The 22,620-nt window shown below is 44.1% G+C and overlaps 1 long non-coding RNA gene across 1 annotated transcript; it reads left to right on the top strand.

Moving 5' to 3' along the window:
• The first annotated feature begins 17,347 nt into the window (after window positions 1-17,347).
• Window positions 17,348-18,965, top strand: LOC120474458 (uncharacterized). The gene is made up of 3 exons (XR_005621781.2): window positions 17,348-17,591; window positions 18,500-18,567; window positions 18,881-18,965. It is a non-coding gene; the product is annotated as an uncharacterized LOC120474458 (long non-coding RNA).
• Window positions 18,966-22,620: the final 3,655 nt, after the last annotated feature.

Consider the following 22,620-nt stretch of genomic DNA (forward strand, 5'->3'; position numbering starts at 1 on the left):
GTCACTTGGACTATTTTAACGATGTCTTTAATGACTTTTGGGGACAGCAAGAGCCAGTCCCTCAAGAAGCCTACGGACTGTATGCAGGAGCGATCTTAATATCTTAAATATCTTAATTTGTGTTCCGAAGATGAACAAAGGTCTTACGGGGTTGGAACAACATGAGGGTGAGTAAATACTGACAGAATTTTCATTTTTGGGTGAACTAACCCTTTAAAGCTGTGCCATATTGCTTTTGCAACATTATGCAAATCCATATTTTTTTGTATTAAGGATGTGGGACAAAGGCAACCTTAGGGGGAAAAAAGAGTTTATTTACACGAAACTCTATTATACTAATTATACTTAAGTGTGCTTTCACTGTAATGTCAGGCCCTGCTACTTAACACACATGGATCTCTTGCCCTGATAAATTTGACATGCTGTGCCCAGTCATCTGAAATGGTCTGGAATGAGGTTTTGCTGAACAGGCTTTCTGTAAAGGTTACTGTGACACTCTGACAAATGAAACTTGATATTAGTGTTAAGTGTCATATTTTATCACCTCACATATGAATTAAGAGGCTAATTCCAGAAATGAAAATCTATTACACTAGTGCTTTAAATTCACTTGGAGCTCTACAGTTAAATGTTAAGCCCTAATAAACCGTTCATGGCAAGTTACTAACTTTCCACTAATCCATACAGGATCAGTCCACATCTCAGACGAACATGGAGGTACAAAACAAATAACTCTATTTCGTTTCAGCCATGTCCTTAAACTCCCCTCTTATCTATCTTGTGATGAATAGTTTCTGGATATCATCTTATGGAACACATAAATATTCTCCTCACAAAGACCCTCATTGGTGTGTCTTGCCTATAAAGTATGGGAAGGGTTTTATTCTAAAGGGAAGCAGCTGCTTTGTAAATTATGGGTCTTTCTGCACTATCCATTTATATCCTCCATCTGGGAATGTTGCCAAAGTAGGAGAAGTGGGAAAGTATGGCATTAATGTGAGTGTGTGTATGTGTAGGCCTGTGTTTTAGAGAGTGGTGGATAGGTGTGAAACATAAACACACTCATTCAGCCATGTGGGTGACAGAGGCAGTTTTATCTGAACTGCAAGACCACCTTGACTGGGGGGAATTCACTAAGTGCTGTTTATTTGCACATTCTGTTCATGTGGTTTTCTCCCCCGATTAAGAAAAATAATTATGCAAAATGAATGCAATTTACTTGGCATGATTCTTTTTCTTACAGGAGGACACAGCACACAATCTGATGGCTTTACTAGGCCTGTGTGATACAGACACCTGAATTGGTTGCGGAAAGTGTGTTTGAATGTACAAAACGCCTACAGATGGTCTACTCTAACATTTGTAATTTAATTCAATTATTCAAGGACTTGTTGAAATGAATACACAACATATAGGCTACAGAAACATTGCGGCTGTGCTTAAGCCCTGCACCCCTATTGCTTTACACACTCTATATTTATATGAACAGCAGTCAGTAAAATGTGCTCACTAAGTAGTAAAAAAATGATTGAAAATTACTTTAAAATGTGCTCATACCTTTTGCAAAAATTCAAAAACACTTCACTGTTCCAAAATTCACTGTATAGTTTCCAGGTAAAATGAACACTAGAGGCAATAAAACACAATTGTCATTCCTTTTCACAAAAATAATGATATATAAGGGCATATTATTGGTTAAAAAAGACTTATAGTTATGCAGTTTCTTGCACAATACTATGTTATGAGCTCATAACACTTTTACCATAGTACATGATTTTTAAACCTAATACAATTTGATGTTTGCATCTCATAACCAGCTGCATATAGTATTTATTTGAGTTTACAAATCGTATAAATGTATGAAGTGGCAAGGTAAACGGCTCACCCGCATGGGGCAAAAGGCACACAGTATAGATACAAATACTTTATTAAAACCATATTATTTTAGCCAATATCTAAGTTAATACTATTTCAAAACAAACACTTTAGCAAAGTTTGTACTATTTTTTAATAAATAAATATATTGTCATTAAAATATGTTAGTATAAAAATATATTTTAAAAATACAGCAACAAAATTATTTTAAAATGGAAGGATTCTGAAAGTATTGAAGGAGATATGGTTTTATTATAATATACGTATATTATATTATATGGTGTCCATAAATATATCTAAGGTGGACACCAATTGTTATGGGACAGAGACTCAAGACAACGACATTAGATAACACAGGTTTATTTTCAGAATGCGAGTTAGATAGTGGTTAGTAGGGAGAATACTGAAGAGATCTCTGTTGAGATGGTCCTTACTAAAGAAGTAGGGGCTTGTGGAGAGAGATTGTTGAAGATGGAGGTGATGATGGAGATTGCTGAGTGAAGGATGGATAGCTGGAGCTGAAGGAATGAGGACAACAGGAAACTAAAACCAGGAGGAAGTTGACGAAGGATCGGATACTGCAATGAAGATACTTTGGAGAATATTCAGGATGTCGTGGTGGCCAGCCTGTGCCTCGAGGAGAATATTCAGGATGTCGTGGTGGCAGGCCTGTGCATCGAGGTGCTGGGCAATCTGGGTGAGCCTCATGGAATGTGATAAGTAGAGTAGGGTCTAGAATGCCTTCCCTGGGGGTCCAGGAGCGTTCTTCAGGTCCATAGCCCTCCCAGTCTACTAAGTACTCAAGCTGTCCACCGTGGCGTCGGGAGTCCAGGATTTCTCGTACAGTGTAGACCGGTCCATCTTCGAACACCAACGGAAGGGGGGGTTCCTCTGTCGGAACAGGCTTTGTGGAGTGAACAGAAACAGGTGGGTGATAGGGTTTAAGGAGTGACACGTGAAAAGTGGAGTGGATCTTGTTGCCTATCTAGCTTGTCTGGGGTTGAGACGTTTCGCATCACGAAGGTATTGAAGATTTTTATGGTCTGTGAGAACTGTGAACTTCTCCTTAGCACCCTCCAACCAGTGCCTCCATTCCTCCATGGCGAGTTTGATGGCTAGGAGTTCTAGATTGCCGATGTCGTAGTTTATCTCCGCCAGGGTTAGCTTCTTTAAAAAGAAGGGACATGGATGTAGTCGGGCCGGTTTCCCCTGCTGCTGAGACAGTACTGCTCCCGTGGTGAAGGCGTCAACTTTGACGACGAAGGGCTTATTCGGATCAGGATGGATGAGGAGTGGTCCTTTGCTGAAAGAATCATTTAGGCTTTGGAAGGCTTGGAGTGCAGTGGGATTCCAGGAGAGACTTGGGCTTTTTCTGGAGAAGGTTTGTGAGTGGTGAAGTAATGGAGCTGTAGTTCTTGATGAAACAATGGTAGAAGTTGGAGAAACCAAGGAAGCGTTGGAGTTATTTGATGGTGTTGGGAATGGACCTGGCTACTTTCGTTTTAACTGGAGAAGGCACCTAGTAGAGGTCTTCTCGGGTCCTAAAAACTGTACCCGACCCGAATTGACCCGAATCACTACTTACCCGAATCCGACATGCATAAATTATTTTTAAAAAAAGAAAAACCCGACCCGAGACAGACCCAATAAAAATAGACCCGAGTCCGACCCGACCTGACGGCATTTCCTTTAGAACCTGACTGGACCCGAATGTAAACGGCATTGCACGTTTCTCAAAAATGCGCTTAACATAGACGCGCAAGTGTATGCTGAGTGCTAAAATGTCAATCACACTTCACTGTAACCCTTTAAGTACTATAACATTTGGCATAATGTTATTTACTTGACCACGATGATTAGAACCACCTCAGGGTAAAATTTACCAATGGCTGTTTTTAAAATATCCTATAGATTTTCATTAAAATTCTACCAGTCATTGACTTTTACTAAAATTGTGTTATTTAGCCTACAAACCAGTTGTTGCAAAGTTGTTTAGATAAAATGCGATTAAAACAGGGAATTAGAACCACAATAGCAGTCAAATTGGACATTCTGAATCAAATCTTAATATGGTAACGTTATTGCATCAACGGATTTAACTGCACATCTTTTTTCCTTATCAACAATGATCACAAATCATTGTTGATAAGGATGACCCTGGATGTTTCTGTTCTACATATTCGTTTTCCCTCACCTTTTTCGCAATGTCTGTTATTGTCTCCATGCTTGTCTGACAGTGTCGCGTATTTTTAAAATTGATTGACAGGCCTGGCTAAACGACAATTCAAATACTTGCATGTAGTCAAACATCCATCCACATGATGGCGCACTAGTTCTTCTTTGCAAACGGAGGGGTTGGTTTTTGTGGAGCGAGCAACTGAGTAAATCAATGCGGAGGCAACCGTGCTTATGTTTATATCCCATTGCACGTAAAACCGCGGATTCGCTCTCTCACTCTCTCACAAAAAAAAAATTCAGAACAATCATAGAGTTGTTTTAAATGCTGCAATTTTGTTAAATGCCCAACATTGTTTAAAATAATTCGGGTCTTCTCGGGTCCATTTGGAAAAGGCATATTTATTTTAAGTTACCCGAGACCCGAGGCTACTAACACCGAACCCGACCCGTGTCCGAGACACTCGTCGTAGTTTTGGACCCGAACCCGCTCGGGTCTCGGGTCGGAACTCGGGTTTTCGGATCCAAGTGGACCCGTGAAGACCTCTAGCACCTAGTGCCAACTACACTGTCAACTGCACTGTGAGGCGACAGGGGTTGTTTCTCACTTTTATCAGGGTTTATTGGTCACACAAAAAAGGCCTGAGCCAGACCGTCAGAATGGATTATCATCATGGGTCCAGCTCGTTGGGCCTGTTTTAATAGGCGAAGGTGGAAAGAGAAAGAGGAGGGTGTGCACAGGTAAGGAGGTGATTACTTGCCTCTGCTTGTACCAGCTCACATCTGGCCTGAGCTACTTCCCTAACACCCTACTTCTTCCTCCAGGACGTAAAAAAATTCCTGCGGCGTGAATGAGGCGTGGAGCGCGGAAGACGCGAATACGCCTCGTTCGCGCGAATGGCGCAAATTGAGCGTCTGGCGCGTTAAGCGCGAATGATTTAGTTAGTGCCATTTGTGCATTATGCATTTGACACGAATTCGCGTCTGCCGCCCGAGTTGAAAAATCTGAACTTTGGCGTGAATTCGTGCCGCATTAACCAATCAGGAGCCTAGCTGCTTTCTCACGTGGTGAAAAGTCTGGATGCTTCAATAAATTATTTTGTTAATATGACTAAATGCATGATGGGATTATGCACAACAAAGCAAATATTTTATCACTTAAAACATTATTTCTATATACGAGACATGTTCATTTTGTATTGAATGTTATTCATTCCATATCTAGATTATATGAAATAGTGATGTAAAGACAATCAACATATACTGTATGTGCATAAGTTCGTGTCTGGACACGAACTTAAATCACAGGACAGGTTAATAACTTTTGAAGGCTGGCTCTATTTATCATCAAAACAAAAATAAATGACAGCTAGATTAGATGGATGAGGGCGAGGGTGATCCTCGCTCCGATGCAGGACAACAGGTCATCAAACTGGGCACGTGACAGGCGGAAGTACCGCTGACAGCGGCTGTCATCCAGCGCAGCTCCTGGAGCGAGCAAATGGTGAAACTCGCCAAACGGTTCACCTCAGAAGGGTTCGGTGGACACAAATATACGGTGACGATGATCCCCACGCCGCTGTTCTGCTCTCCAGAGAAAATACAGAGCGGTAACTCTATTGATGAATGCTCGGTCGACATAAAAAAAATGACCGCCAACAGAAATTTCGCTTCAAACTTTTGTTTTTATGCGCGCCAGTTTCACTCTTGACACACGAATTAACACAAAGTGGTCAAGTGTCAAACTAGACGCGTCAGGCGCAAATTTGACGCGCTATTCACGTTCGGTGTGAACGCAGCATGAGACCTCCACGATCTAAGTCTCCTCTCGGCCTCGGTGCGAGCAGGTCCCAAACCGTGGGGCAAAGATGACTGTTTCTTTTCCCTCGAGAAGAGAGACAGAAAAGCGCTTCAAAGCGCTCATTTACAGCCATAATTCGTAACTCACAGTGTCAGTGAAACAGTCCCTGAAGACGAAAAGAGGATGACATGTTCTCTAGGCTCCTTTTTTATACTTTACTGGTCGTGCTAAAGGATGACGTCATGACTGATGCCGGCCAATAGGATTGTCGTGATTATACAGTGTTTCAGTCATTAGTCATGCTGAGGCATTTTCCTAGTGTTCTGATGTAGTGTGAGTTCCCTTTTAAAAGTTCCATTTTGAAAGAAAACTACTTATCATTAAATTGAACTAATTACATAATTTATGTACTTCACACAGCCATTGAACTGAACTGAATCAACATTGCAATGAACTGAGCTGAGACTATATAATAAGACTTGAAAAGGTTGTTTTTTTAGAGCTGGTTTACAACAGAATTTGAATTAGTCTCGTTTTTACTGAATTTTGCATTGATTCAGTTATTGTCCTGTTTATTACTGTGAAGCTGCTGTGAAACAATCTGTATTGTATAAAGCACTTTATAAATAAAGGTGAATTGACTTGACTAGTTGTTGTATCAAAACTATAAAAAGAAGAAAGTGTTATCTTAGCAATAACACTACACAAAAATCCCACTTCTGTATCTCTTTCTCTCTTGATTCATTGATCCATCCTCCGTTTCTCTCTTTCAGGCTTTCGTCTCCCTGCCGCACACAGCAGATGATGCATTCGTTCAAGTCCCGGGGCCATTCGTTCAAGTCCAGCCAGATGATACCTCCTCCCGTCCGTCTATTCCCTCCTCTCTCCATTATTCCAGCCCTCTATGGGATAAACCTACCTAGAGGTAATTGCAGTAACTGACTAATGATGACAGGCTTAATCAAGCATGATGGGTTCACCTCTTTTGCTTTGGTTTCCACTCCTCCTCTTTGTCTTTTCTTCGGGCTCCTCGTGGCTCTCTGGTTGTTGTCGCAGGCCGTCCTGTCAGCTGCCAGATGAAGTGAGCGCTGAAGTCGCATGTGCGAGCAGCACCACAGACCCACACTGAGAGCAAATTGGGCAGGATTCCACCATGAAGAAGTGAGACAGAATTTGACAAAAAGTTTCCAATCATCTATTATACAGAAGAGGAACGAGAAAAATACGATCCTCTCTAGGCTGAGCAGAGAGAGAACGAGAGGATAGGGTAGAGTATTGGATATGCTAGTTAATGAAGAAGGTCATCGTCCTTTGGAGCTGTCGGACTGCTGCCAGCATCTGAAAGCCGTAATGAAAATGTGGAGCCGTCAGACTGAAGTATTTCAAAAGTGGCTTCCATTTGCTCATTCAGATAAACACTCTGTCCTTCCTGCGTTATCGACAACACAGACGCCATCTGAAGCCACTGGCCTCTGTCGGCGTAATGCTTTTGGAGAGGAACTTGTTAATGCCAAGCAGTGCTTAAATTTTCTCTAGCATTCATCCATCTGCTCAAATAATGAGACATGTAGCAATATGATCTGCAACTTCAAACTGTTGTCCATGACCAACGAGTCCATATGTGACAATTGGACCATTGTCTGGGGAATAAGTGTTATGGAGTGGTTGGAAAGCTGCTGTTGTTAGGAAATGTTGAAGAAATTAAACTGTTGAATGAAGTATTGGTATTTCTAATCTACATAAAGCACATGGACAGATAAAGCTCTGCGCATGTACGTATTACTAATGTGCCAAATGCACACTGCGGGACAGAAGGTCATCACCCTGCACACGTTTGAAAGATATTGTAGTGCCTGTGACTAGTCACATGCTGATTGACATCCACTGTGAAATCTGGATCTTCTTGTCGCAGGCTTGATGCGTGGACACCAAGCGTGGTCACAATTTCACATTATCAATAGTCTATTGTCATTACAGTAGCAATGTGTGAAGCACAGCTCTTCGCATCTGAGCTGCTTTTTCTTGATCAACTCTGCAAATCTGCATCGACAAATTAAACGTATTGTTAAAACATCACATGTCTGATTGAGCAGATTTTTATTAAAATTGTGACAGCACCTTTAAAACATGAAAGGACAATCAGTTCAACCAGAAAGACTCGGGAGAATAAATACTGTAACAATAAATACATTTATTGATAGCCCAGCAAGCAATAAAGTTCTTTGGCGTAGGCCCTGTCCATAGTTCGCAATCCGAGGGTCCTGACACTGCATATCCTGCCTGAAGACGAAGGCAGGGGCGCAGCAGACCCCCTGGGAGGTATACGAAGAGACCATCCTGGTGGTGGTGGGGAGGTTGGAAGGGAAGGAACCATCTTGGAGGTGGTGGAGAGGATGGAGGTCAATGGAAGCATCAGCATCTGCGAACTCAAACACGTGTAAGTACCGGTCTTTTATACCGCAAGTATTAGACACGATTAGATAGATGAGAAGGTGATTAGTGATGCAACAATTGAGTCTTCCTGGCAGAAATTAATGCTAAAGCTTCCATTTTCAGTCTTGTGTTTGACTTACAAAACTATACAACAGACATCTTCTGACCATTATCCCTACCAAAATTCTTTTAGTTTCACTAATTTTAAATGCTGTTTAGCTTTTTAGCACATTTTAAAAGCTTCTAGAGATGCTTAATTTCCAACCCTATTAGAAGAAAATAAACATAGGAATCTATTTGAAACAGTGGCTAAACGAAAAAGAAAGCTTCAAGCAACACAGTAGTAATGAGTTTATGAATTTCTTTACTTATAAGATTGATAATTTTTTAGGAACAAAATTATAACTATATATATATATATATATATATATATATATATATATATATATATATATATATTATAACTAAATTATAATCGTCTACTACAGTATCACATCAGGGGGTGCATTGTAGTCTCCCTGAGGAAAATTTGGTTAATTTGCTGCTATAGGAGAGGAAGAATTTTTCAAACTCGTTAATTAATCTAAATCCAGAACTTGTATGTTAGATTCCGACTAAGATATAGAAAGAGATGCTTCCGGACATCAAAGATATAATGTACATCTTAATATCATCAATTTGTCTTTGTCTCTAGGATACATGCCAAAAACCTTTAAGCTGGCTATGATAAAACCGCTTGTTAAAAAAACGCAACTTGATCATAGAAAAGTAGTCAATTACTGGTCGATCTCAAATCTACCTTTTCTTTCAAAGATACTGGCATCCTGAGTATCGAGAGAAACAGGAACATTCATATTGCAAAGATGGATGGTGCTGTTGTTACACCACTTCCAAACTGAAATGAAAGTGGATTTGATGAACAGCTATGTTCAGCATTATGTAAGCACAAAATGAGGACTGTCCTGCTTTGCTTAATTAAACAGTATGTGTTATCTTGAGGGACGACACTTTTGCAACTGTTCTCATGCCCATTTGTTTACATCTATTCATGGTGGAAGGAATTTAGAGTGATCAAAGGCAGGATTAAGACAGAAAAAAAAAAACAGTTCAACATAATGTTGAATTTGTTTAAATACACACTGCTCCATTTCCCCAAATTATCGTTTATACCCAAGTAGATTGTAAAAAAAAAAAAAAACCCCGCATTATTATGTTTCCCAAAAGCATCTTAACGGAGCAGCTCTCGAAAATGGAGGTAGATCTACGAGTGCTCTGGAATGATGATGAAGTGCATCATGCAATCACTTGCAGGACAACAGTAAAATTACATCAACTCTTTATACACACATCACATTTTACATTTATTGCTTTGTTCTTCTGCTGTTCGCAAATAATATTACTAATTGCATCTGTCACCTCACTGTGACTGGACAGGCTCAGTCTCTGAACACTGAACAAGAATTATTGATAAGTAAATGTTGTCTTGAGTTTCAGTAGTTGCAATAAATTTGGACCAGAGAGGAAGTTTTGAGCTCTGCAAGTTTCATAGTACAATAAAGTCGGTACAATGAGATATATGAAAAAGAGTCAAACAAAATAATTGAGGTTGAATTCTCCTTTAACCCTTATGCTGCATTAGGGACATTTTTGGTCTTTTGCAGTTTAATTTCTTTGACCATTTTGGCTGTTTTAATGCAAATGGTATGAAATTTGGCAAAATTGTGACTTTTTGGATACATGTAAAAAATGTGATCCCATTTTGCAAAATATGTATAACACACACTGTGTAGATCAAATAGTAACACTCAGCACCATAAAGACCAAAAATGGCCCATTGAAACCCATTAAAACGTTGTTTAAATCTGAGGCTGTCAGTAATACACGAAACATGATTTTTGCACAAGCACCCTTTCATTTTGAAGCAAAAGCATTATATTTGCATTATATGAAGAGTTCAGATGCAAAAGCCTCTAAATGCCATTTGAAATGTTCTTCTTTAATGATGATTTTTATCAAACTTGTATATTTAAGTTCAGTAATTTCACTTAAATAACAATTAATAAGTAATTATCATTGCCATTTAAGTGAAATCACTGAAATTAAATATACAAGCTTGATAAAAATGATCATTCTAGAAGAAAAATTCAAATGGCACTTAGAGGCTTTTGCATCTGATCTCTTCATATAGTGTATTCCACCAGATGACGTCACTACATATTTATTCCCTATGGGTGGAAATGCACCTTATTTTAGGCAATAGACAATGTTTAATAGGTGGCCATTTTTGGTCTCTAACGCGCTAAGTGGGATTTTTTGCAAAGTGGGACTGTGATAATCCAAATCTAAAGTTTTCTCTTTGCATTTAGTTTATTGAAAATAATTGAATTTTTGTGTTTTTTCCTCTTATACAAATCGATGGTTCCCCATCGTAGTCACTTCGAGTTACGTCAGAAGTGACGGAGATTGGGGGTTTCGCATAGAAAGCCAATCCTCTTCGAGTATTAAAACACGAGCCAATGGCATGCAATGCCTTGGGGCTGCGGAAATTTGCATAGCGTACTCCGCCCTACTCCGTGAGTATAAAAGGAGGAAGTGAACGCAACCGCAGTATGTTTTCGCTTCGGAGCCAAGAGAACCTCTTCACTCCTGAAAGCACTGTTCAAGACTCTTCGAGACGAGCGTCCTCTTCAGTGTTGGTGTGACGGCGGTACCCAGCGAGATTCTGCATCGCCTGCGATCTGAGCAGTGGTCTGCCAGACTTTGCGCTTCTCCCTGGTCGCTTCAGCGCTGAAAGAGTGAATTTCCTCCTCTCATTGAAAGAGCTGCACGCGCACGTCTTTTTAAAGACGGTTCGCCCGTGCTCTTCTGGGTGTGATTGATTTCTGTCGTCATCTGATGGTCACGATCGCTGCTTTGTATGCCTGGGCATTTCAGCATGCAGCAGCAGCGTTCGTGGATGACTCATTTTCCTTCTGTGGGAACATGACCATCTCTACACTGAGGTCGAGACTCAATGATCTCACTTGAGTGAGAGTCCCGGTCCCCCCCGCTCGATCGGTTTCCTCCATAGGGGGCCCGTCGACCCGGGGACCTGGTGATTTACGGTGATGGTGTGGGATAAGCCCCGACGATTCCTCGGGCCACACCTCCCGCCTCAGTGCGAGAGCCAGCGAGCGTTAGTTCGATTCAGTCGGTTGCTTCTTCGGTGGCACCGGCTGCTTCGGGCAGCGCTCCAGATGATGATGCGATGTCGATCACAGCATCACTAGGCGGGCTTGACTCCTCGGGAAGTGAGGATGCGGCCGCGTTGCCTCCCTCGGGAGCGTCAGCGCCGCCGTGTCTGATCCCGCGATGATGGCCGTGCTATCTCGGGCGTCCGTGAGCATCGGGTGGGGGTGGAACTCCGCCCCTCCCCGATCTCTCGCGGCTGAATAATTGGTTTTTGGGTAACGCTGCCGCCTTACGGCCACGGCCAACCCCAATTTCCTTTTTTCCCCGAGTTGCATGCGGAACTGACACGCACTAAAAAAAAAAAAAAAAAAAAAAAAAAAAAAAAAAAAAGCGTGCTTAGTTCCCCGCCCTTCCTCCCCTCGGCGATGCGGCTGTCTGTGGGTACGCTGGGGCTCCCCCGGTCAACCGGCGGTTGCTCTCAGATGCCCCTCCAAAGCCTATGGGTTCTCGTCGTCTATGGCGGCGCGATTCTGTAGAGCGGCGGGACAGGCAGCCTCCGCCCTGCATATGATGAGCACCTACAAAGCTAGCTGCTCAGGAATGTGCACGAGGAGGTGACGGACCAAGCGAGCTGCGAGCCTGTCGCCTACCTTGTCCTTAAACGGGTCACGGAGGCGGTCGCTCGCTCCCTTGGTCAGGTGATGCCCACCGCTGTGGTCCAGGAGCATCATAATGTTCGGCGGTGCGGTCCAGGACTTTGCCCAGCACTTCTCGACCGCCTAGGAGCAGACGAAGGCGGTTTCTCTGCCCCGACGGCCAGCTGCTGCCTCCAACCAGCCGTCGGCTCGGACGCCTCCGCCAGCTCGCCGCCGAGGACGCCCCCCTGCGGCTCCCTTCCCTCCCACGCGGCCCCAGCAGCAGCCTTCAGCCGGTTCGCGTCGCGGAGGAGGCCACAGGTAAGCGTCCCAAGAAAAGAGCCCCCCCTCAGGCCGCGTGCCCCGCTAGATGCCAGGCGAAGCGATGTTCCTGAGGCGGGCCGCTCAGTGATAGTGTCATGGTTTTTCTCAGGAGGCGGTGGCAGGGCCCCTCCTTCCCCGGTGGAGGGCCGGTGGAGAATCTTTTGTTCTAGCTAGCTCCCTGAGCTGGTTGAGGAAAAGCTGACACTGTCATTGAGCACACAGACTGGAATGAGCGCGCACGACGTCCAGTGCGTCGCCCCGTTCATTCCTCTCTGTCTCGGAGGGCGCGGAAGGGTGCGTGTGTCGTCCCCGGGCTACGCCAATCCCTTCCCCCTCTGTCGCCAGACCCCCGGCAGAACAGACCCCCGTGGAACGCTCTGCCTTCCCTGGTCTCTTCTGTCGGGGAGCGGGTTTCGACGGTGCATCCGGACGGGGTAACTCCTGCACGCATGCCGGTCGACCCGCCTCGCTGCCCCTCCGGGGGGACGTCTGTGGTTCGCATGACCCCGTTGGCTCACTTCCTGGAAGCCTGGCTAGCGCTTCCCGGGGTTCCCGCTGGGTCATCAGAACGATCGGATTCGGCTACGCGATTCAGTTCGCACGGTCTCTTCCCCGCTTCAGGGGAGTTCGCTCCACGATGGTTGGTGGCAATGCCCCAGTCTTGAGAGCGGAGATTGCGACCCTGCTGGCGAAGGGTGCAATCGAGACGGTCCCTCCAGCCGAGGTGAGGTCCGGGCTTTACAGCCCCTACTTCATTGTCCCCAAGAAAGACCGGTGGGTTACGACCGATCCTGGACCTGCGCATTTTGAACCGTTCTCTCCATCGACTACCGTTCAAAATGCTCACGGCCAAACGCATTTTCGAATGTGTTCGGTATCAGGATTGGTTTGCAGCGATCGACCTGAAGGACGCGTACTTCCATGTCTCCATTCTCCCTCGACACAGACCGTTTCTTCGGTTTGCCTTCGAGGGCCAGGCATACCAGTACGCCGTTCTCCCATTCGGGTTAGCTCTGTCCCCTCGCGTCTTCACGAAGATCGTCGAGGCAGCCCTTGTTCCCCTTCGCGAACACGGGGTTCGCATCCTGAACTATCTCGACGACTGGCTGTTACTAGCACACTCTCGAGCTCAGGTTTGCGAACACAGAGACCTGGTGCTACGGCACCTAGCCCGTCTGGGCCTTCGGGTCAACCGGGAAAAGAGCAAACTTTGCCCCGTGCAGAGGATCTCTTTTCTCGGCATGGAGATAGACTCGGTCGCCATGTCCGCGCAGCTCACGAACGAGCGCGCGCACTCACTGCTGGCTTGTCTTCGACAGTTCGAGGGCAAGAGTGCGGTTCCACTGAAACTTTTCAGAGGCTCCTGGGGCATATGGCATCCGCGGCCGCGGCAACGCCGCTCGGTTTGCTTCATATGAGACCGCTTCAGCTGTGGCTTCGCGATCGAGTCCCGAGGTGGGCATGGCATCGCGGCTCGCTCCGAGTTCCAGTGACTCCGACGTGCCGCCGATCCTTCTTCCCGTGGTCGAACCTCAGCTTTTTACGGACAGGGTCCCTATTCAGCGAGTTTCCAGGCATCTCGTTGTCTCCACGGATGCGTCTACCACGGGTTGGGGTGCCATGTGCAATGGGCATGCAGCCGCCGGTTCCTGGACAGGAGCCCAGCGCCTCATGCACATCAATTGCCTCGAGCTGTTGGCAGTACGGCTCGCCCGGCACCGCTTCCGAGCGTGCTCTAGGGCCAGCATGTGCTTGTCCGCTCAGACAACACTACGGCAGTAGCGTACATCAACCACCAGGGGGGGTCTACGCTCGCGCCGGTTGTCGCAGCTCGCCCGCCACCTCTTGATATGGAGTCAGAAGCACCTGAGGTCCCTTCGTGCAGTTACATTCCTGGAGACCGGAATCGGGCAGCCGCGAGCTGTCCCGGGCCCGTCCCATCTCCGGCGAATGGCGACTCCATCCCCAGTCGGTCCAGCTGATTTGGGACCAGTTCGGGGAGGCACAGTTAGACCTGTTCGCCTCTCGGGACTCGTCCCACTGCGCCCAGTTATTCTCTGACCCGCGGCTCTCTCGGCTCGGATGCGCTGGCGCACAGCTGGCCACGGGGCCCACGCAAGTGTGCGTTCCCCCAGTGAGCCTCCTTGCACGGGTGTTGTGCAAGATCAAGGAGGACGAGGAGCAGGTCTTGCTGGTAGCCCCCTACTGGCCCACCAAGACGTGGTTCTCCGAACTCTTGCTCCTCGCGACAGCACCTCCTTGGCCTATTCCTCTGAGACCGGACCTACTCTCTCAGAGACGGGGCACTCTGTGGCACCCTCGTCCCGATCTTGGAGGCTGCACGTGTGGCTCCAGGACGGGACGAGGCAGGTTTGAGTTCGCTGCCACCTGCGGTGGCGGCAACCATCACTTCCGCAAGAGCGTCGTCCACGTGACACCTTTATGCGTTGAAGTGAAACCTCTTCGTCAATTGGTGTTCTTCTCGCTGAGAAGACCCCCGGAGATGTTCGATCGGAGTCATGCTTCCTTCCTGCAAGAGGGGTTGTAGCGCAGGCTGTCGCCCTCCACCCTTTGGATTATGTCGCGGCCATTGCCGCGTCTCATGATGCAGTGAAAGGTAAGTCTATGGGAAGCATGACCTGGTCATCAGGTTCCTGAGGGGAGTGAGGGGGCTAAATCCGCCTCCCTCCCCTCCTGCCCTCTGGGGACCTCTCAGTAGACCTGGGTGCTCTGCAGAGGCCTCCCCTGGAGCCTTTGCAGTCGGTAGAGTTTTTGCCCTGTCCTATGTGACAGCACTCCTGATTGCATTGGTATCCATCAGGAGAGTAAGGGACCTGCACGCACTCTCTGTTGACGAAGTGTGCCTGGAGTTCGGGCCGGCTTACTCTCACGTATTCCTGAGACCCCGGCCTGGATATATGCCCAAGGTTCCTACCACTCCCCTCCGGGACCTGGTGGTGAACCTGCAAGCGCTGCCCCTGGAGGAGGCAGACCCAGCCTTGGCACTGCTCTGTCCGGTACGTGCTCTCCGCACCTATGTCGACAGAACGCAGTGTTTCAGGACCTCAGACCAGCTCTTTGTCTGTCATGGGGGGAGCCAGAAGGGAAGGGCTCTCTCAAAGCAACGGCTGTCCCACTGGATAGTGGATGCCATTGCTTTGTCTTACCAGCAGCAAGGCCTTCCGTGCCCCCTTGGTGTGACGGCCCATTCCACTCGGAGTGTAGCCTCCTCTTGGGCTTTAGCGCACGGCGCCTCGCTAACAGACATCTGCAGAGCTGCAGGCTGGGCGACACCCAACACCTTCGCCAGATTCTATAATCTGCGAATTGAGCCGGTATCCTCTCACGTACTCGTTTCGGCCAGTTCTGGATCCGCTCAGGTGTCTTCGCTTGCTCGCCACTCCACTCCCCGGACTGGATAAGTGCGATATTTCCTCAGTTCTTCCATTGAAGTCTTGAGTCCTCCAGCACCGACGATGCGGGCACCACTGCGTTGCTCTGGATGCTAGCTAGGTGCCTCCATGCGCACGGTTCCCCATGGTAACCGTCTCATGTGTATTATCCACTGTAAGCCTCTCTGAGCATGTGTCTTCCCTTGGCAAGCCATCTGCCACCCCTGGAGTTTAAATCAGTAGCCACCTGCGGTTGGTACTCCAGTGTTCCATATGCGTTCCTATGTGGCCATATGTGTATTCTTAAGTCCTCCCTTCGGTAGGCAGCTGGTAGCATGTCCCCTTCGGGATATGTTCCCAGTGTACCTTGGTAATCCTGTGTCAAAGTCGGATCCCCAAAAAAAAAAAAAAAAAAAAAGAGGTAAGGCTCGGGGGTTCAGTCTTTCGCAGGGCACTGGAAGACAGCTTGAAGATGGCGTGATGGCACAGACCCCCAATCTCCGTCACTTCTGACGTAACTCGAAGTGACTACGATGGGGAACGTCTCGGTTACGTATGTAACCCTCGTTCCCTGAGTAGGGAACGGAGACGTTACGTCTCCCTGCCACTTCTGCTGTATCGCTGGGTAGAGGCCGAGTTCAGTCTTGGCTCCTCAGCGAAGACATACTGCGGTTGCGTTCACTTCCTCCTTTTATACTCACGGAGTAGGGCGGAGTACGCTATGCAAATTTCCGCAGCCCCAAGGCATTGCATGCCATTGGCTCGTGTTTTAATACTCGAAGAGGATTGGCTTTCTATGCGAAACCCCCAATCTCCGTCACTTCTGACGTAACGTCTCCGTTCCCTACTCAGGGAACGAGGGTTACATACGTAACCGAGACGTTTCGCAAACAAAACTGGTAATTAAAGGGTTAAAATCCTGAAATTGAATACATTTTTGGTAGTTATGATGAGGACTGATGCTGGTTAAAAGATTTAACTTGGTAAAAGTGGAAAATAATAATAATATATAATATTTTAGGCAATGTTTAATATGTGGCCATTTTTGGTCCTTAATGCACTCAACGGTGTTAAAAATCTAATGCAGCACAAGGGTTAAGAAAGTTTCCATCTCACATACATGGGATGTGTTTTGTTGTAGCTTGTGCATCTGTAGGTCCTGTCTAGTTCTGTAAATTGCCCTTCATCTCTCCTCTCCCCTGTGGTGAGATGTTTTTCTTTGAGCAGCAAGGAGACGAGCATGGATTCACATGAACAGAAATAAATCTGTAGTGAGAGCCCTGCAGCTTATCTGATTGCCCAGAGAAAGAAATGAGTGAGATTAAACAAATCTCTTTGAGCTGATTTGCTGTAACATTTCACCCGGGGAAGAGTTTGTATTTACATACATTATTTCAGTCTAGATCAGAGGCCGATTAAGACATACAGTCCTTATTTAGACTCAAACCAAACACAGATTTATGATCGCACAGTCCAGACAAACACAGTGTGCTAAATTAAGAGTTACAACACTCTAAAAAATGCTGGGTTATTTAATCAACCCAACCGCTGGGTTATGAAATGTTTGACCCATTATGGGTTATTTATATGGATTTTGACTCAACACATGAGTTGGAAAAAATAACCCATCTACCCAACATACACCGTTGACCCAGCACGTGGGTTGTTTGTGCTTCGAACGTCATCACATCATCACAAGAAGAGTCCACCATACCGGATCCACCACACACCGAGCGATCTTCAAAGAGAACTTCACTTTTCATCGAGCGAGGGAAATAAACTAAGGTAGAGTACTCTACATGTCATTTCTAATATATAAGACATATATTTTAACAACTAAGTTATAAGCTGGGTTGGTCGGAAGAGGGTGAGGCAAAGATGACACACATTGATGCAATGGCCGTGAAGTGTTTATTTATAGAAATTGCGGTAAACGGTCTAGTGTCCGGAATACAGTGAGTCTACTTTAACGTTACCTTTCTAAAGTAATATCTTTATATTGTCGAGGCTAGTTGGTTGGTTTGTTTGGCTAGCGTTAGCCATTATCATTGAAGCACTGGCTATTTTGAGCGCGCTAATTTTTCCCTGGAGCATTTAATGTGAACAGTGTTAGACTGATTAAAGTATGTATAAACAGTGAGATAACCTGATATGCCAGACTAAATGCATGTATGTGCATTTATTTAAGTAATATGGTAACCCGCGATAGATAAGAAAACATTTCTTATATAAAATGGCGGCCTGGCTAGCAGGCTAACTTACATTATTTTAAGTTAACTGGATATAAATGAGCGCGCTTTTTGCCCTCAAATCTTTTAATGTGAAATGCGAAGGTATAACACAGTGTAAGACTTATTAAAGTATGTAAAAACAGTGAGATAACCTGATATGCCAGACTAAATGCATGCATGTGCATTTATTTAAGTAATATGGTGACCCGCGATAGATAACACAGTGTTAGACTTATTAAAGTGTGTAAAAACATTGAAGTAACATAAAATGTCTGAATGTAAAATACATGTAATTTGAATTGTATAGGGAGAGAGGGAGAGAGGGTCTCTCTATTTTGGCTGTTATCTTCACATTGGATTACATTCTGCTGCTAGTCTGCATTGCATTTGCATGGTGACATCTGAATAGTTAATACAATAGTAATTGTATATTTCCTTAACCTCATTTTGTGTTTGTTTCAGATCAATGGTCAGCTTTGTCATTGACACAACAGAGTGGCAGCTGACAGACCTTGTTGAAAGATTTCAAGGTAAGAAATATTTGTTTTCACATCCACAGCATCAAGTCTGCATTGCTACTCAAGCCCTTTTCAGACATTAATTCTTATGAAATATAATTTTCTCTTTTTTTTTCAATAGCTTCCATGTAATGTGTCAAAGTGACTCCAATAGATGAATAGGGCACATGTCTTTTGTAGACTTTCAGTGATTTATTCTATTTTGTAATAACAAATGATGGAATATGCATGTTTATCTTCCATTTAATTACCTATATATTTTAGTTTTGTACTCCTCAGTTGTAAAAACAGATTTCTTTGTGTTTTGTATTTTTTTGTCTTTTAGAGGAGGGGACTGATGAGGAGAGTTTTCTTCTTTTAGAAGAGGCTACCATCAACAGTTGATCCCAAGAGCTGGCCCTGGGCTGAAGTTCTTCAAAAAATTAGAGGACTTGTAAGATCAACATTAGAGGCACACACAGTTATTATTTCTAAATATTAAAAGGAATAGTTTACTTTGAAATTAATTTTCGATATGTTTTAGCTTACCTCAAGGGCATGTAGATGTAGGTGTCTTTGTTTCCACAGTATTTTCAATTTTGTTTTGTTTTTTCGGTTAAACCGTTGTTGTCTATCAGTCATACACTGGAGGTTTAGGGGGTCCTCCCTCGGTTCACCTCAAAGAGCATGCACAGAGAAGTCAAAATTAAACATGATTTAATGACTCGTAAATGTAAGTACACATCGATGGCCTAAGACAATAAACGAGCGGTTTGTGTGAAAAAACGAACAGTATTTATATAGTTTTTTACCTCGTGTAACTCAGCCATTGGCAACTGATCTGACGGCAGAGGCGTTTCAGTCTGTGTATGCGCCGGAAGTGATCACTTGCGTCTGTACGTCACTCATTGTTTACACAGAGTTTTGGAAGTTTTACCTTTCACTGTGAAGATCTAAACATATTTATATATACAGGAAATCGCAATGGAAGAAGATTTCGATATATCTAAATGTTTAGTGAAAGGTTAAACTCCCGAAATCTCTCTGTAAACAATGAGTGACGTATACGCGCAAGCGATCACTTCTGGCGCATGCACAGACTGAAGCGCCCCTGCCGTCAGATCAGTTGCCAATGGCTGAGTTACACGAGGTAAAAACAATATAAATACTGTTCGTTTTCTCACACAAACCGCTCGTTTCGTGCCTTAGGACTTCACTGTGTACTTACATTTACGAGTCATTCAATCATGTTTAATTTGGACTTCTCTGTGCATGCTCTTTGACATTAACCGGGGGAGGACCCCCTAAACCTCCATTATATGACTGATTGGCAACAATGGTTTGACCGAAAGATATCAAAATTGAAAATACTGTGGAAACAAAGACACCTACATCTTGGATGCACTTGAGGTAAGATAAAACATATCAAAAATTAAATTCAAAGTGAACTATCCCTTTAATAGTTTCTTTGGGAAGATACCAGAATACTTGCTTGCAAGTAGAGCTAATGGCTCCCGTTGACTGTTGGCCTGTTAAATGTTCAGCCAGTTCATTCATAATTGAATGTTTTCCTACTTCAGTGATATTAACTGCAGTTCCACTAATATTGTTGATATTAAAGTAATAAAATAATTTTTCAAAGATTCCATTGTTGTTTTGTTTTTGTATTGTTTAAGTGTTTATTTGCATAATCTATGCATACATCTATGTATTCTGTTCTAGGTTTGTAGTGTAACAGTTTTATAGCTATGAGTAGTCTATTGCCTTTTTTTTTCTTTAATTGTACTGTAATGTGCTAGAATTAGTCTGGCATATGGGTTAATTTGACCCAGCATTTGGGTACACTATATAACAAATATGTAGTTGAATCAACCCAGAATTGTAATTAATTTGACCCAGCATTTGGGTATGCTATATAACAAATTTGTAGTTAAATCAACCCAAAATTTGATTTAATTTGACCCAGCATTTGAGTAGAAATGAACAACTCATCTGTTGGGTTAAAAATGACCGACCCATCTTGCTGGGTCAAATTAACTACTGCTGGGCTGGTGCAATATTGATCCAGCAGTTGGGTTATACAACAAACCAAGTTGGGTTATTTTTAACCCATCATTTTTTAGAGTGAACCATTGCTGAATGCTGTGGACCAGAAGTCTTCAACATTTGTCTGGCCAAGGATCGTTGGCAGATAGAGATTGAACAGATACCGCGGGGCGCTGTTAGATACCGTAGCCTGTGTTGCATTTTTAAGTCATAGCCTAATTATACAACATTAAACAACAAAAAGAAGCACAGACTGCCATATTAATGCCATATCTTTGTACATTTTGACTTTACTTAATAATAGTGCTGTCAATTGATAAAAATAAAACCAGTTAATCAACTGTTTTCTTAACATAACTTTTGGGGATTAAATGAGTAATTATAGCCATTCAACACTGTAGTATAATTGAAAGTCATAATTTTCCCTCTACACTTTCATTGTGTGGAAAAAAAGCAGCGTGAAAATTCTGCTAAACATCTTCTGTTGTGTTCCACAGGACAAAGTCATCCGGGTTTGGAGCAGCATGAGTAAATGATGACCGAATGCTCATTTTGGGTGAACTACTAACCCATTAAGTCTTCAAAGCTATAAAAGAGCAACCTCTGAGCAATGAAAAATACTTCAGGGTAAAGAAATAAAAATAAAAGTCACTCTCAGGCTTTGTCTTACTTAGACACTCAGATGTGTCTTTTAGAGCAGGTCAAGGCAAAAAGCACCCGCTGCGAGTGACCCACGCTTAACAAATGAAGCTCCTCCATGACCACATGTCCGGCAGCAAGGGTTTGACTGATGCTAACTGGCTGCCCTTTCTCATGTGCTTGAACTGGACCAGTAAAGGGTGGACCAGTGTGAGTGAGGTCACTGTATCCTTGTCTGGGTCTATAATGTCAAAAGAGCAATCATTTCAGACAAATTGCTGGAGATAAAAAAAACAAAAAGCTATGCTATTTTTGCTCTGACAAGGACAATGGAGGAAAAGAGGAAACGATAAAGAAATCAAACATAGTCTGTGACAAACTGCATGTTCTAAAAATAAGACAAAGTAGCTCTTCTGTTAAGTGTTTGTGCTTGAGGTTCTCAAAGCAGATGCCAGAGTCGATTTAAACTCATTAGTTATGTAGGTCCATGTTCCCTGCATATCTCATGATAAATGGGACTAACACTACATGTATACCGCTGGCCTGACCCTAGAGTGAACTTGCTACATTGAAAGATGAATGGTATATACACTTAAGTCTGTCTGTCTATCTAATTTTTATACCAAGGTTACCGTTTTAGCCAGATCCGGTCTGTAACCAGACCAGATGTTAGACCTGCACCCATGAACGACCACAACAGCCCTTCACGGCCAGCTAAGACCTTGACATGACAAGCCTTCAGGACAGATCCTCAATGAAGACTTCAGTGACTAGATGAGCCCTCGGCACTGATCCCTATGGCCAGTTATGAATGTGTGATGCCAGGACCAACTGGGGCCTAGAAGCAGTTTTAACAAGAAGGATGTTCATTGTGATTAAGGCCTCTGATAAGAAAAGTAATGTACAATTGTAGATGGTAGCTCTAACTTCAAGTTTCCAGCTGCTGGACAGACAACTTTTCCTTCCCACCTAATGACCCTCTCACGTATCCCGATCAATAGTATACCGTGTTCATCCATCTAGGCCAGAGGGGAACAGTTTTTTTTTTTTCTCACCATTTCTGTCACCTGATGGAGTTTGGATTCCTTGCCACTGTTGCCTTTGCCTTCCTTTGTTTTGGACACTTAATATTCAACACTATTATTGATTTGACTGTACTGACACTGTCAGGTGAAGCTGAATGACACTACTGTCTTCTGGATCTGTCTTCTGCATCATTAATTCTGTTACTTTACTGTTTATTACTGTGAATCTGCTTTACAACATTTTCATTCGTATAAAGTGCCATAAACGTAAAGGTGATTTGACAGTATGAAGAAAGAGCAAGAGTGTCCATGAGAAAATGCACAATTTATAATTCATGTCAAAATCCCACTTGAAAATATAAATATAGTGAGTTGG

This window comes from Pimephales promelas, chromosome 12 (assembly GCF_988280905.1).
Source record: "Pimephales promelas chromosome 12, fPimPro1.hap1.1, whole genome shotgun sequence".
In the NCBI taxonomy this organism is placed as follows: domain Eukaryota; kingdom Metazoa; phylum Chordata; class Actinopteri; order Cypriniformes; family Leuciscidae; genus Pimephales; species Pimephales promelas.